Consider the following 13582-nt stretch of genomic DNA (forward strand, 5'->3'; position numbering starts at 1 on the left):
GTTGTTGATAAGTATGAATAAATTTTATTACATGTAATCATCATACAGTTACAATTCTGTAGCTTCTGAGTAATAATGAAGACAATTAGGTGTTATACTACAAATACAACTTAAAAATTGCCAGTCACTTGTTGTACAGAACATCCCAGGACAGCGAAGTAGGATTTGCGAAAATTATTCATGAAATAATAGTGGTGATAGAGATAAGTTACTAACAGACAACTAATCCAAATGCACATTGAAAGTAAAGTTGTCCTCAAACCAGAAGCTGGTTTGAACACCCCAGTGCTTTACAAGACATGGTCCTTTTCGAGATGATGTGGTCTTTTCTTCCAACTATTGAACTGACTGACTCAGCTTGTTAGATGGGAAACTACAGTTTAGAGTGGAGTCTGAATCAGTGAGCAACTCAGCATTTTTTGCATACACTAAAATTATTGCTCCATCCCCCATGAACCATGGACCTTGCCGTTGGTGGGGAGGCTTGCGTGCCTCAGCGATACAGATAGCCGTACCGTAGGTGCAACCACAACGGAGGGGTATCTGTTGAGAGGCCAGACAAACGTGTGGTTCCTGAAGAGGGGCAGCAGCCTTTTCAGTAGTTGCAAGGGCAACAGTCTGGATGATTGACTGATCTGGCCTTGTAACAATAACCAAAACGGCCTCGCTGTGCTGGTACTGCGAACGGCTGAAAGCAAGGGGAAACTACAGCCGTAATTTTTCCCGAGGGCATGCAGCTCTACTGTATGATTACATGATGATGGCGTCCTCTTGGGTAAAATATTCCGGAGGTAAAATAGTCCCCCATTCGGATCTCCGGGCGGGGACTACTCAAGAGGATGTCGTTATCAGGAAAAAGAAAACTGGCGTTCTACGGATCGGAGCGTGGAATGTCAGATCCCTTAATCGGGCAGGTAGGTTAGAAAATTTAAAAAGGGAAACGGATAGGTTGAAGTTAGATATAGTGGGAATTAGTGAAGTTCGGTGGAAGGAGGAACAAGACTTCTGGTCAGGTGACTACAGGGTTATAAACACAAAATCAAATAGGGGTAATGCAGGAGTAGGTTTAATAATGAATAGGAAAATAGGAATGCGTGTAAGCTACTACAAACAGCATAGTGAACGCATTATTGTGGCCAAGATAGATACGAAGCCCACACCTACTACAGTAGTACAAGTTTATATGCCAACTAGCTCTGCAGATGACGAAGAAATTGAAGAAATTTATGATGAAATAAAAGAAATTATTCAGATTGTGAAGGGAGACGAAAATTTAATAGTCATGGGTGACTGGAATTTGAGTGTAGGAAATGGGAGAGAAGGAAACATAGTAGGTGAATATGGATTGGGGGACAGAAATGAAAGAGGAAGCCGCCTGGTCGAATTTTGCACAGAGCACAACATAATCATAACTAACACTTGGTTTAAGAATCATGAAAGAAGGTTGTATACATGGAAGAACCCGGGAGATACTAAAAGGTATCAGATAGATTATATAATGGTAAGACAGAGATTTAGGAACCAGGTTTTAAATTGTAAGACATTTCCAGGGGCAGATGTGGACTCTGACCACAATCTATTGGTTATGACCTGTAGATTAAAACTGAAGAAACTGCAAAAAGGTGGGAATTTAAGGAGATGGGACCTGGATAAACTAAAAGAACCAGAGGTTGTACAGAGATTCAGGGAGATCATAAGGGAGCAATTGACAGGGATGGGGGAAATAAATACAGTAGAAGAAGAATGGGTAGCTTTGAGGGATGAAGTAGTGAAGGCAGCAGAGGATCAAGTAGGTAAAAAGACGAGGGCTAGTAGAAATCCTTGGGTAACAGAAGAAATATTGAATTTACTTGATGAAAGGAGAAAATATAAAAATGCAGTAAGTGAAACAGGCAAAATGGAATACAAACATCTCAAAAATGAGATCGACAGGAAGTGCAAAATGGCTAAGCAGGGATGGCTAGAGGTCAAATGTAAGGATGTAGAGGCCTATCTCACTAGGGGTAAGATAGATACCGCCTATAGGAAAATTAAAGAGACCTTTGGAGATAAGAGAACGACTTGTATGAATATTAAGAGCTCAGATGGAAACCCAGTTCTAAGCAAAGAAGGGAAAGCAAAAAGGTGGAAGGAGTATATAGAGGGTCTATACAAGGGCGATGTACTTGAGGACAATATTATGGAAATGGAAGAGGATGTAGATGAAGATGAAATGGGAGATATGATACTGCGTGAAGAGTTTGACAGAGCACTGAAAGACCTGAGTCGAAACAAGGCTCCCGGAGTAGACAACATTCCATTGGAACTACTGACGGCCGTGGGAGAGCCAGTCCTGACAAAACTCTACCATCTGGTGAGCAAGATGTATGAAACAGGCGAAATACCCTCAGACTTCAAGAAGAATATAATAATTCCAATCCCAAAGAAAGCAGGTGTTGACAGATGTGAAAATTACCGAACTATCAGCTTAATAAGTCACAGCTGCAAAATACTAACACGAATTCTTTACAGACGAATGGAAAAACTAGTAGAAGCCAACCTCGGGGAAGATCAGTTTGGATTCCGTAGAAACACTGGAACACGTGAGGCAATACTGACCTTATGACTTATCTTAGAAGATAAGTGGCACAACTTGACCAGAAGAAGGGATCGGTTGGTAGGACATGTTCTGAGGCATCAAGGGATCACCAATTTAGTATTGGAGGGCAGCGTGGAGGGTAAAAATCGTAGAGGGAGACCAAGAGATGAATACACTAAGCAGATTCAGAAGGATGTAGGTTGCAGTAGGTACTGGGAGATGAAAAAGCTTGCACAGGATAGAGTAGCATGGAGAGCTGCATCAAACCAGTCTCAGGACTGAAGACCAAAACAACAACAAAATTATTGCTACTGACTGGGGATTAAAATCCAGATCTTTGGATTTATAGTATGGTACTCATTCACTGAGCCACAACCTACACTGTCTGTCATGAGAAAAGACTGCCACATGTCTATCATGTGAACTGCAGAGCTCTCAATATTCATGAAAACAAATTTTACATGAAATACATAATATTTCAGTAGTTTAGCAAACGAATATACATACTGTTTACATGCTCAGTTCTCTTGGTCTTTCTTTCCTTTATTCAAGTAATATTGGGAGAAATAAGACCTGCTTTAACAACACAATGCAAAACCATCACGCATGATGTAGCTGGAAATCAACTTTATCAAATGGTTCTTCATGAACTACCCTGTCTACCTTAATGCATCATCGCTAAAGCCTGACTAAGATAAGAAATTCATTCAGTTACAGATCAAGCAGGGAAACATGAACACAGATACCCAGGTTGACACTGGAACAACAATGATAATATGGAAGCATTCAAGGATTAAGCAGAAAATTCTCACAGATGCACTGATGGAATAAGAAGTTAAGAAGAAAGGATGAGCAATCTTTAATAGCCTTGTGATGACAATGGTTTTAGAGATGGAGTACAAATTCTGACAGGAAGAAAATAAACTGCAGTATTTTCAAAGAAGCTCTCCATGCATTTACCTTAAGTAAGTGATTTAGGCAAACCTCTGAAAGCTGTATCTAGAAGGTTGAAGGGGATTTCATTCCCAAATAAGGCAGGTACTGTAGAGCATGTTTCACTGATAGAACTCTGGAATACTTATGCAGAAACTGGTTCTGTGTCAAAGAATACATCAAAGACATGCCTACTGCTGCAGTGTCTGCTCTGTGACTGGGTAATGTGTGTCCTCAGTGCAGACTTCTGGTTTGTGATTTATAACTGCTGGTAGCTTTCTGACAGTAGTGTTAATACAAAAAACAGAACATGCATTGCACACTGGCTGACATACGACAACATAATAATATTGATGGCTCTCCAAATGATAACATGTTTAGCTAGAGACATCCCAGGCAGAGGAAGAGCGATGAACATATAGGCCAAATTTTGCTGCAGTAGCAGCAGCTCACAAACATGACTGTCAAGTATATGGTTTAAGAGGAAAGCTGTTGCCTGTTTCTCTCTGCCATTTCTGTTTTTATTGGATTTGAACTCTAATTTAATACTTGCATCACTTAGTTTATGTTTGTTCACTTTTTAAAAATGTATACACAATCAGAACATTACCATATGACCACTACAGCTGCAGAAATTTTTATTCCTTGGGAGGCTAATTAAAAAGGAGAGCTCATTTACAAGTGAATCACGCACATAAATAACACTGAGACTTTTTTTATTATGACCAAAACTGGATGGCGCAAGGCCAATATGGCACAAAATGTGTGAGTAGAAGTACGTAGATGGCCCTTTTAAGTTCCTAGACTATCTTGCCTGAGGGGACCACATGAAAAGGTAAAAAAAACACTATAAAGATTTTCGAGTAGATTGTGGGCGGATTTCTGAGCAACAATGGCCAAGTTAGTGAGTACAATGGACATGACAAGTGCACCGACTGGCAATTTGCCAGCTCTGGTTCAATTCTTGCTGTTATTGTATTCCCCCCTACTCCTCCCCCCCCCCCCCCCTCCAATGTTACACTCTGAACTGGTTGGTTGGTTTCTGGGGGTTGAAGGGACCAGACTACAAAGGCCATCGGTCCCACACTTTGAACTATAAAGTTTAAATAGTTCAATTTATATATTCCCTTCAGTTAATTTGCATAATTTGGTGATTTATTAAAGAGTAAAGCTTCTGAAATTCTAGAAATTAATTATATTGTTCACACTATGCACATTTTATTCCACTATTTTTTGAGCAAGAACACTTTTCCAAAATATGCCTCAGTGGAAAGTATACTTCATTCAAGCTTATAAATGAAGGCCTTTCCTCTGTCAGTTTTGATGAATAACATGCATCAGGAGCAGTAAACTGATGCTGCACAACTGAGTGTATTTTAATTGCATTTTATTCTTACAATAATTCTCAACCTTGTAGCAATTCAGGAGCATCTTAGTCTTTTATGCATCATAACACAATGAGAAATCTGCTTGGCCACCCCACGATCCACCACTAGAAGGAATTTGTTGTTAGCAACAATGGTTTTAATGTAGTCTCCAAAACTTTTGCCTGAACCGCTTTCGTTAGTTTTCCTGACTTGGAGTAAGTAATAACAACATTCCTATATTGTTGTCCTAATTTCTTGATAGTGACAGCAACTGGAGGACCAAATTTACTGGCAGGCTCTCGCATACATAAAATACATGGGCTAAAGTTTCCCCAAAGCGGTTAAACTGTACTATGCTGTGTAAGTTTAAGTGACCAGATGTCCCATTTTGAATGGGACAGTAGCTTTTTTCAACTTGCTCTCCCAGTGTCCCAACTGATTTCGTCAGGTCACTTCTCTATCCCATTTTATTAGAAAGTGGCTTCATTTTTTTATTTTCTATGTTATACTATGTAATTTTAAATCTTTATGCTCATAACTGCTAAGAATGAAAGTTATGTTATTGATGGACAAAATTTATTACGAGTAACAAATCATCTAAATGACCACACTGTCGACATTGTTTTGTTTCCCACACTTCACTTTGATAATTCGATTCCATTCTCTCAGTGACAGTCTGAGTGTGATGTGCATTGTTTTGGCAGTTCCGTTAGAGATTCAAGATGCCAAAACGAAAATGTGTGTTCACTGCTGCACTGAAAAAAAAGTATCTTAGCCTATGGCATAAGACTTGTAATTTATGGAGAGTTTTAAATTAACTTGTAATAATTATGATAAATCATGAAATATTAATCCTTTTTTACTTATAATTTATCTTCTATCATATGAACACAATCATAAAGAAAACACTTTCCAATTCTGCAGTTCACTGCATCATTTGTAACACCGAGTTTTGCATGTACCTTTGAGGGAAGAGCGACACTGAGCAACATCCAAGTGCAAGTAAACATTAAAAGGTGGATATTGCTGCTGTGTCATCCAGAAGTGTAACTTCATTTTTCCAGGAAAATTCCGCAACAGAATGCAAACTGCACTTGGCTGCAATTGAAGGAGCCTGGGCTTATCATGTCGTTGAAGAAAATCATAGTTTTCACTCAAATGACTGTACTTCGAAAGTATTAAGAAATTGGTTTGAACAGAATTTCTCTTGAAGTTGCACAAAGACTGAAGCCATTGTTGTGATTGTATTTGCCTCTCAGTCTTGTGAAATGTTACAAAAACAGTTGCAGGAAGTCAGTTATACAGATGCTTCCAATCACAGGGAGAAAAAGATTTTTCCTGTGTGATTAGGAACTTTTTACTATTACAGGGTGTCTGTGTCCAAATTTTGGAACTTTATGAACGTCCCGGGGAATTAGCAAATATTGTTACCAATTACCTGTCTTATGGCCTTGCAAAAAACAACCTAGATAGCACAATAATTGTGTTCTGTAGTGATTGTACCAATAGTAATTTTGGTGGGATAGCACATAAAGGAACAAGAAATATTTTTCACAAATTTAAAATGGTAAAGAATCCTTGGGGTTGGATATGCAGAACATATAGTGCACAGCACAATTAAGACTGGTGCAAATTCTTTACCTATTGATATAGGAATGTTTGTTCACAAAATTTTTTATCATCTTCACACACATACTGTATGAATATAATCACTGAAGGATTTCCCCTGCTTTGCTGAGGTTGAGTAAAGGAAATTATTAGGTTATGGTAACACTAAATGATAAGCATTACCATCAGCACTTTGAAGAGTTCTTGCACTTTTTGAAGGATTAGACAGGGAAACATTCCAGTGACAGTAAAATTCTTTTTTGAAACCCCACTGGCAGAAGCTGTTGTTCTTTTTATCCACAACCGAGCCACAACTTTCCACTAGCCGATCTCCAGGTAGAAGTTGAGTTTATACAGGTGTTGAAGGAGCCAAGGCTCTTTCCACGTTGAAAGAAAATATGACAGAGAAAAAGGAGAACCATTTTATCCCAGGTGTTTTAAAATGTGCTCTGTATGAATTAGAAGATGAAAGTGAGGTGGAAGTAGATTTCCAAAAAAGCAGAATATGCTTTCTATAACATAGACTAACAGATCTGAAGTATATGAGATATTTGTAAGGAGCATGCTTAACAATGTCCTAAAATGGAGTGGTGTTGAAATATATATGCCAATGACTAGAGCTGCATCTACGAATCAACAAATATAAATGATAATGCCACTTTCAGTGAATTTGTTTATGTTGAGCAATTTGCCACTGCAGACAAAATTGATCAGTGGAATAATGAGGGAAAAGAAGTTCATTTGAAATCATTGGAAATGTTTCAATATTTTTCCTCTCAAATATTATCATTCAACAACTTTTCTAAGGTGGTAGAATTTAGACGATCACTGTGAGGTACTAATGTACCTGTAGAGTGTTAAAAAAACAACCACAATTGAAAGTTGTAAAGCTGAAAACACTGTTGCTTGCCAATATAAATTTCACATACAGCTGCACTGAGTTTTTCAATTACCTGAAACATATTGAGAAACTTCTGGAGAAAATTCATTCTCCAGAAAAATATGTCCAATAACACACAGTTTTACAAGTTATGTAGAAGATAATTGTTTTGGTGTTGATATTTACAGTAATAGTAATGTTATACATATTATTTTGCATTTTGTAATAACACTGCCTTTGTCATTATGAATACGTTGAGTACTGGTAAATTTTATTTTTCACTAATAATAAATACAAAAATAACATTCTAGATTTTCTAGTTTATTAACTTAAAAGTGGCCTAAGGTTAACACACACACACACACACACACACACACACACACACACACACACACACACGAGAGAGAGAGAGAGAGAGAGAGAGAGAGAGAGAGAGAGAGAACTGGAAATGTTTAAGGGAGAATATTGGTGAAATTTTTTAGAAAATTTTCATTAAAAGTTGTGATTTCGATATTTTTACCTACAGAATGTTGTTATGGAAGATAACTGAAATCGTGAACCACCAGAAATGTATCATTTAAAACAAGTCCTGTTTAGATGGATATCAATTAATTAAAAAAATAAGTAAAAGTTAGAAACAAACCCGAGTTGGAGAATTTCCGGTCAGGGTGCTGGACCACTGTGCCCTGCCCCTGACTTGACCACTGTTGCTCAAAAATCTCTGATACGCTAATCAAAAACATTTAGAGGGGATTTTACCTTTTCCTATGGCCAACTCAGGCAAGATATTCTAGGAACCTGGAACTGCCATCTACCTGATTCTACTGGCACAGTTCATCCCGAATCGGTGGACTCCATCCTGCACTCTCCCCTTCTTAGCATTTTAAGCTATGAGGCTCCCATGCTGAACATGTTTGTGATGCTTGCCAAGTTAGGGATCAAAATGACACGATGAAAAAAATAAATAAAAGAAATAATTGAGTTGTGTAGCTGTGTGCTTCAGTGTACTGGTATTTCCTCTTCTTTGTAGGCAGACAGTAAAAATTGCTTTTCACACTTTTCAGTGGACTGACAAAAAAAATTAATAATAGTAATAATAATAAAATTTGCAAGGAAATTGCATTTCCTGACGAGAGCAAGAATCTTAAGCACTAACATCAACATCTTTTGTAATGAACCTTTTTTAGATGAAGGAAGCAAGCCAAATAGTGTGTGTGTTTCATTAAGGCAACTGATATTTTATTTCACTAAAATGAAACACATTGGTGACAAAAATACTTATTTGCTTGGAGTCGCAATGCGGACTTAAAATATCTTCACTGATTTCAGAAATAACCTCACAAAAAAGTAGGCCTCTTGAAAGAAGTGAGTATGGTGGGGAAGAATTGTGTAAAGCAACACTGAAGGTGACTGCCAACAAAATGTTGGTTCTACTACGTTTATATTGGCAGTTATTACCCACTGCATTACATTTATTATTTTACAGGTGGTGTACGATTTTTATTTTGAGAAATGTAGCGTACAAACCGCCACAATTTTCTTATTATTATTATTGACCATACATTCTAGCATATAAACTATTTTTGAAGTGCCAAGAATGTACTGCAACAAATAAAATGTCTATAAAACGCCACACTGTACAACGCACTTGCAGTGAGACAGTCGCAACTCCTGAAATCTATCGCCTGTAGCCTCTGGCCCACTTACGAGCACCACAGTCCTGGGTCCATGGATAAATCCTGAACATCAGCTGCATTATGCCACACACAAACAGACCCGGTCTGCAGGAAAATAGGTGAGACTCGATCCGACGGGCAGGGCCAGCATATTAATGGGAAACAATGGGCTTCAGATTGGCAGGCCCAATCCATTACAGATACCTGCAGAAATGGCCTCCGCTTTTAGCCCATCGTGGAAATCCACTAGTGTGATCAGCTACTTACGAGCCACAGACAGCATGTTAATGAAATGAGACCACGGTGATCAATCCATGCAACAAACAGATAACTTGTTCAAATATTCTGAGAATCAATAATAATGAGGATATGTAGCAATTCACCATAAAGATGATTGCTGAGCCACAGACAGCCAGTAGAGAAGACAATCATACTCTCGCAACTAAATTTTCAGCCATAGCCTTTGTCAGAAAACGAGAGCACATACACACATTGAAACTATCACTCAGACTCAACTCAAGTTTACATGACTGCTGTCTCTGGCCGCTGCATCTACAGTCTCTGAAAATCAGATTCAAACAAGCCACTCCTCACGCCTCCCTGCCTCTCATCGGCAGCTGCCAAACTAGTGGCAAGAAGTGGCGGCAGCACTAGCTGCTAGCTGAGGGGAGAAGTAGTAGTAATGAGGGAGTAAGGAAGCAGCGCATTTACTCAGCTGCACCCAGCCAGCGACGATGCACAACACCTCAGTAAACAAACCATTTCATATCATCATCATCAGTTATCTGCTATATTAGCAGGTCCTTTGCCTCTCCATATTCTGCGATCCATTGCTTCCTTCTTAAGGCTGCTGTATGTTGTACCGTCCATCATGTCATCCAGTATCTGGAATCTCTTCCTTCCTCGCTTCCTTTTCCCTTCTACATAACCTTCCAAAAACTGTTTTTATCAGTCCGTCATTCTTTCTTAATATATGCCCAATCCAATTTCTTTTTCTTCTCTTTATTACATCTAGTAACTGCCTTTTCTCTCCCACTCTTCTCAGTACCTCTTCATTTTTTACTCTGTCCATCCAACTTATTCTTTCCATCTTCCGCCATGTCCAGATCTCAAAAGCCTCCAGCCTTTCTCTGTCTTTTTTCCTCGTAGTCCATGTTTCAGCGCCATACAGAAGAACACTCCATACAAGACATTTTATGAGTCTCTTTCTGAGTTCTCTGTCCATACCGCTGCAGAAGATTCTCCTTTTCTTATAAAACGCCTCTTTTGCCATTGCTATCCTTGTTTTAATTTCTGTGGTGCACTTCCAGTCGGTGTCTATCCTGCTTCCAAGATACTTAAAATTTTGCACCTGTTCTAGTGTTTCTCCATTCAGCACAATTTTTATTTCCTTATTTCCTCCTATTGCCAATACTTTTGTTTTATTTGTGTTAATTTTCATTCCATATTTTTTTCCGTTAGTTGCAATGGTATCCACCAAATCCTGTAATTCTTTTTCCCGTGTGGCTAGAAGGACCATGTCATCAGCAAATCTCAAGCACCCTACTCTTCCTCCAATTTCTACTCCTTTGTCATCTAATGACCATTGGTCAATCATATTTTCCAAGTACAGGTTGAAAAGAGTAGGTGATAAACAGCATCCTTGTCTTACTCCTTTCCCTAGTCTGATCCAGTTTGTACTTTCTCCTCTCACTTTAACTGAAACTTTTTGATTAAGGTACAATGAGTTTATAAGTCTTCTGGTTTTCCAGTCCACTCTCTTTTCCCTCATAATAGTCGCCAGCTTGTCCCAAACCACATTGTCAAATGCCTTTTCTAAATCTATGAAGCACATATATAGGTCTCTTCCTTTTTCAATAAACCTTTCTCCCAAGATTCGTAGGAGCCCTATTGCATCTCTGGTGCCCGTATTCCGTCTAAAGCCGAACTGCTCCTCGCCGAGATTCTCCTCTATTACTTTTTCAAGTCTTTTATTTATTATTCTTAACATCACTTTGGCTGCATGTGAAATGAGGCTGATTGTCCTGTGCTCGCTGCATTTCTTGGTTCCTTGTTTTCTCTGTAATGGAATCATTACTGTTGTCAAAAAGTCCTAAGGCCATTCACCACTGTCATATATTTTATTACATAACCTCAATATTTCTCTTATTCCATTGTGGTTCAAGCATTTTAGTATTTCTCCCGGTATTGTATCTGTACCTACTGCTTTGCCATTTTTCATTGCAGCAATGGCAGACTTTACTTCTTCCATTATGATGGTCGGTCCTTTCTCTTCTTCACTTACACTGTTGTGTGATTCAAGTTCCAGAGTTTCTGGTTTGCTATTTGTGTCATATAGCGGGATTTTTCCAGTGTTTTTTCAAATTTCCCTGATTTACCTGACAGTTTGAAATTCCCTGAATATTCCCTAATTTCTAGAACCTGTGTCAAGCCTGAAAAAACAGGAAAGCATAGGAAACACAACAAGTTAAAGTGAATAAGTTACTCTTACCGTCATTCTCTTTATATTGTTCAAAATATGAAATTAGAACAATTTAAATTTTGCCTATTTAAAAATCTTAAATAATTGTTTTTGTTCCTTTTTAACTGTAGTTAGCTTGCTTGTCTCTCCATGGTATACAAAGCATCAAACGCTCTATTGTCACCTGATGTAACTACTAATGTACTGCCTCAATTTGTTAAGAGCTTCCATAGTTTCTCTACTGCTTGGCACAACTAGTTTTTGGTATCATCCTCTTCACCAATCACCTCTCTCGTCCTTTCTTTATAATGATGGTAATGATGCTATCTACTGTTGGTACTCTCAAGTGACGAATGATGCATCAACACCTACATATTCTTGAAACATAGACAATATGTCTATCACAGAAAAATCTGTAGGTTCAGACAAATCTTCTTCCAGAGGTTCCAGTGTGTTTTCTGTGAACTCAAACCCTGCTTCCAAGAAACAGTTAGAAACAGTAACCAACATCCATCCATCCAGGCTTTGGATACATAATACATAGCATCCAAAAGTGATATGGTCATAGATTTTGGTTCCACGCCACTATCATGCACAAATAAAGCTTTCTGAACAAACATTTCTCTATATTTCCATTTAAATAAATGGATCTAATGGCTGAAGCTCACTTGTACAATTAGGAGCCAGGAACATCAACTTAATATTTCTGAGCTGCACATTGTCAGAGTGTGCTGGACATCTGTCAAGGTGCAGCATTATTTTCCTATTTTTTGCCCCCATCTCAGGAAGATGGAACTGGTCATTCATGCAATGTTGTACCAATTATGAAAGGAGTTAATTTTTCCAACTCATCAGCACTGGACATAAGTAAAGTGGCTATCCTCTGCTTACTCAGTTTGCCACCACGGCATTTCTCACCTTTAAACCATAAGGTCTTACTTAGTAATAAGCTGTAAAAAAGAAAGACTAGTTTCATCAACATTAAAAATAATTTTTACACCATAATCTTTAAAGATATTTTGCAATTTTTTTCCATTGGTCCACAGTCCCACTATCAACACCATTTGATGTGAAGCTGGTGATTCCCACTTTTGCAGCAATCTGATGCACCTTTTCTCTCAGTATGTTGCAATGAAGTCTAATTCCTGTCATGCTCATGCTAACAAACCACTATGCAAGAAGTTTATCCAAATGATCATATGCTGATGGCTGACTTTATTTTTGCCTTTGAACAAGACTGTCTTGCATTGGTTTCAATGCTGAGCCGTTTTCTCATAATCGAGTTCAGACTGGAAGCAGAAAGTCCTGGTTCCTTCACTAGTTGTTTCAAACCTACACGTTACAGAAACGTCATTTTTTTCTTCAGCCAAAATACATTTCCTATCTTTTCTAATCTTTTCACTCTTAGGCACTGATTCAGGTTGCTACAGAACACTAGTGGTTGTTTGCTTATTATCACTGGTATGGTATTTTCTTCGCAGTATCATTCTTAGAATTACAGCTGGCTTGTTGCATACAAAGCAGCAGTTACTGGATGGAAAAATTAGAGTATAAATTTTACTGACTACTGTTAGTGAAGTTTAATTTAATGGCACATTTTGTTTCAGAATTCTTAATTAACTATGCAGTAATCATTTTTATTTTTTAAGAAACAAGAAAAATTATTACCTAGTTCTATTTGTGACATGATTTGTAACATTTCATGTCGATTGTCTTCTGTTTTCAATTTTGACAACTAAAACGATCTGATAGTAATTAATCTAGTAGCAACCTTCATTCTCATCATTGCATTGTGTTACAACAGCTTTAATTTAATTTCAGAGTAATTTGTACAAATAAACACCACTTTTGAAGAAGGCTGTCTCTATCCGACTGTAACTGTAGTTACTTTTGCTTGGAACACACTAATCCATATTAGGTGTGTGCAGTCTTTTAAGTTTGTACAACCTGATGACGGACGTAAACATTTCTCCTAAAGATGCTCCATAACATGATAATTTCCACCCTCTTTCTCACCCAGATTGCCTCTGAAATGAGTGACCACCGTGTTGGCAACAAGCTGTAGATTTTGTGCCTACT

At 38.1% G+C, this 13582-nt stretch overlaps 1 protein-coding gene across 3 annotated transcripts in view; it reads right to left on the reverse strand.

The window, feature by feature from the left end:
• Nucleotides 1–13582, reverse strand: part of LOC126483569 (vacuolar protein sorting-associated protein 4) — a 167231-nt gene that overhangs the window by 71364 nt on the left and 82285 nt on the right. The window lies entirely within an intron of this gene.

The sequence above is a fragment of the Schistocerca serialis genome, chromosome 1, assembly GCF_023864345.2.
Source record: "Schistocerca serialis cubense isolate TAMUIC-IGC-003099 chromosome 1, iqSchSeri2.2, whole genome shotgun sequence".
Lineage (NCBI taxonomy): Eukaryota > Metazoa > Arthropoda > Insecta > Orthoptera > Acrididae > Schistocerca > Schistocerca serialis.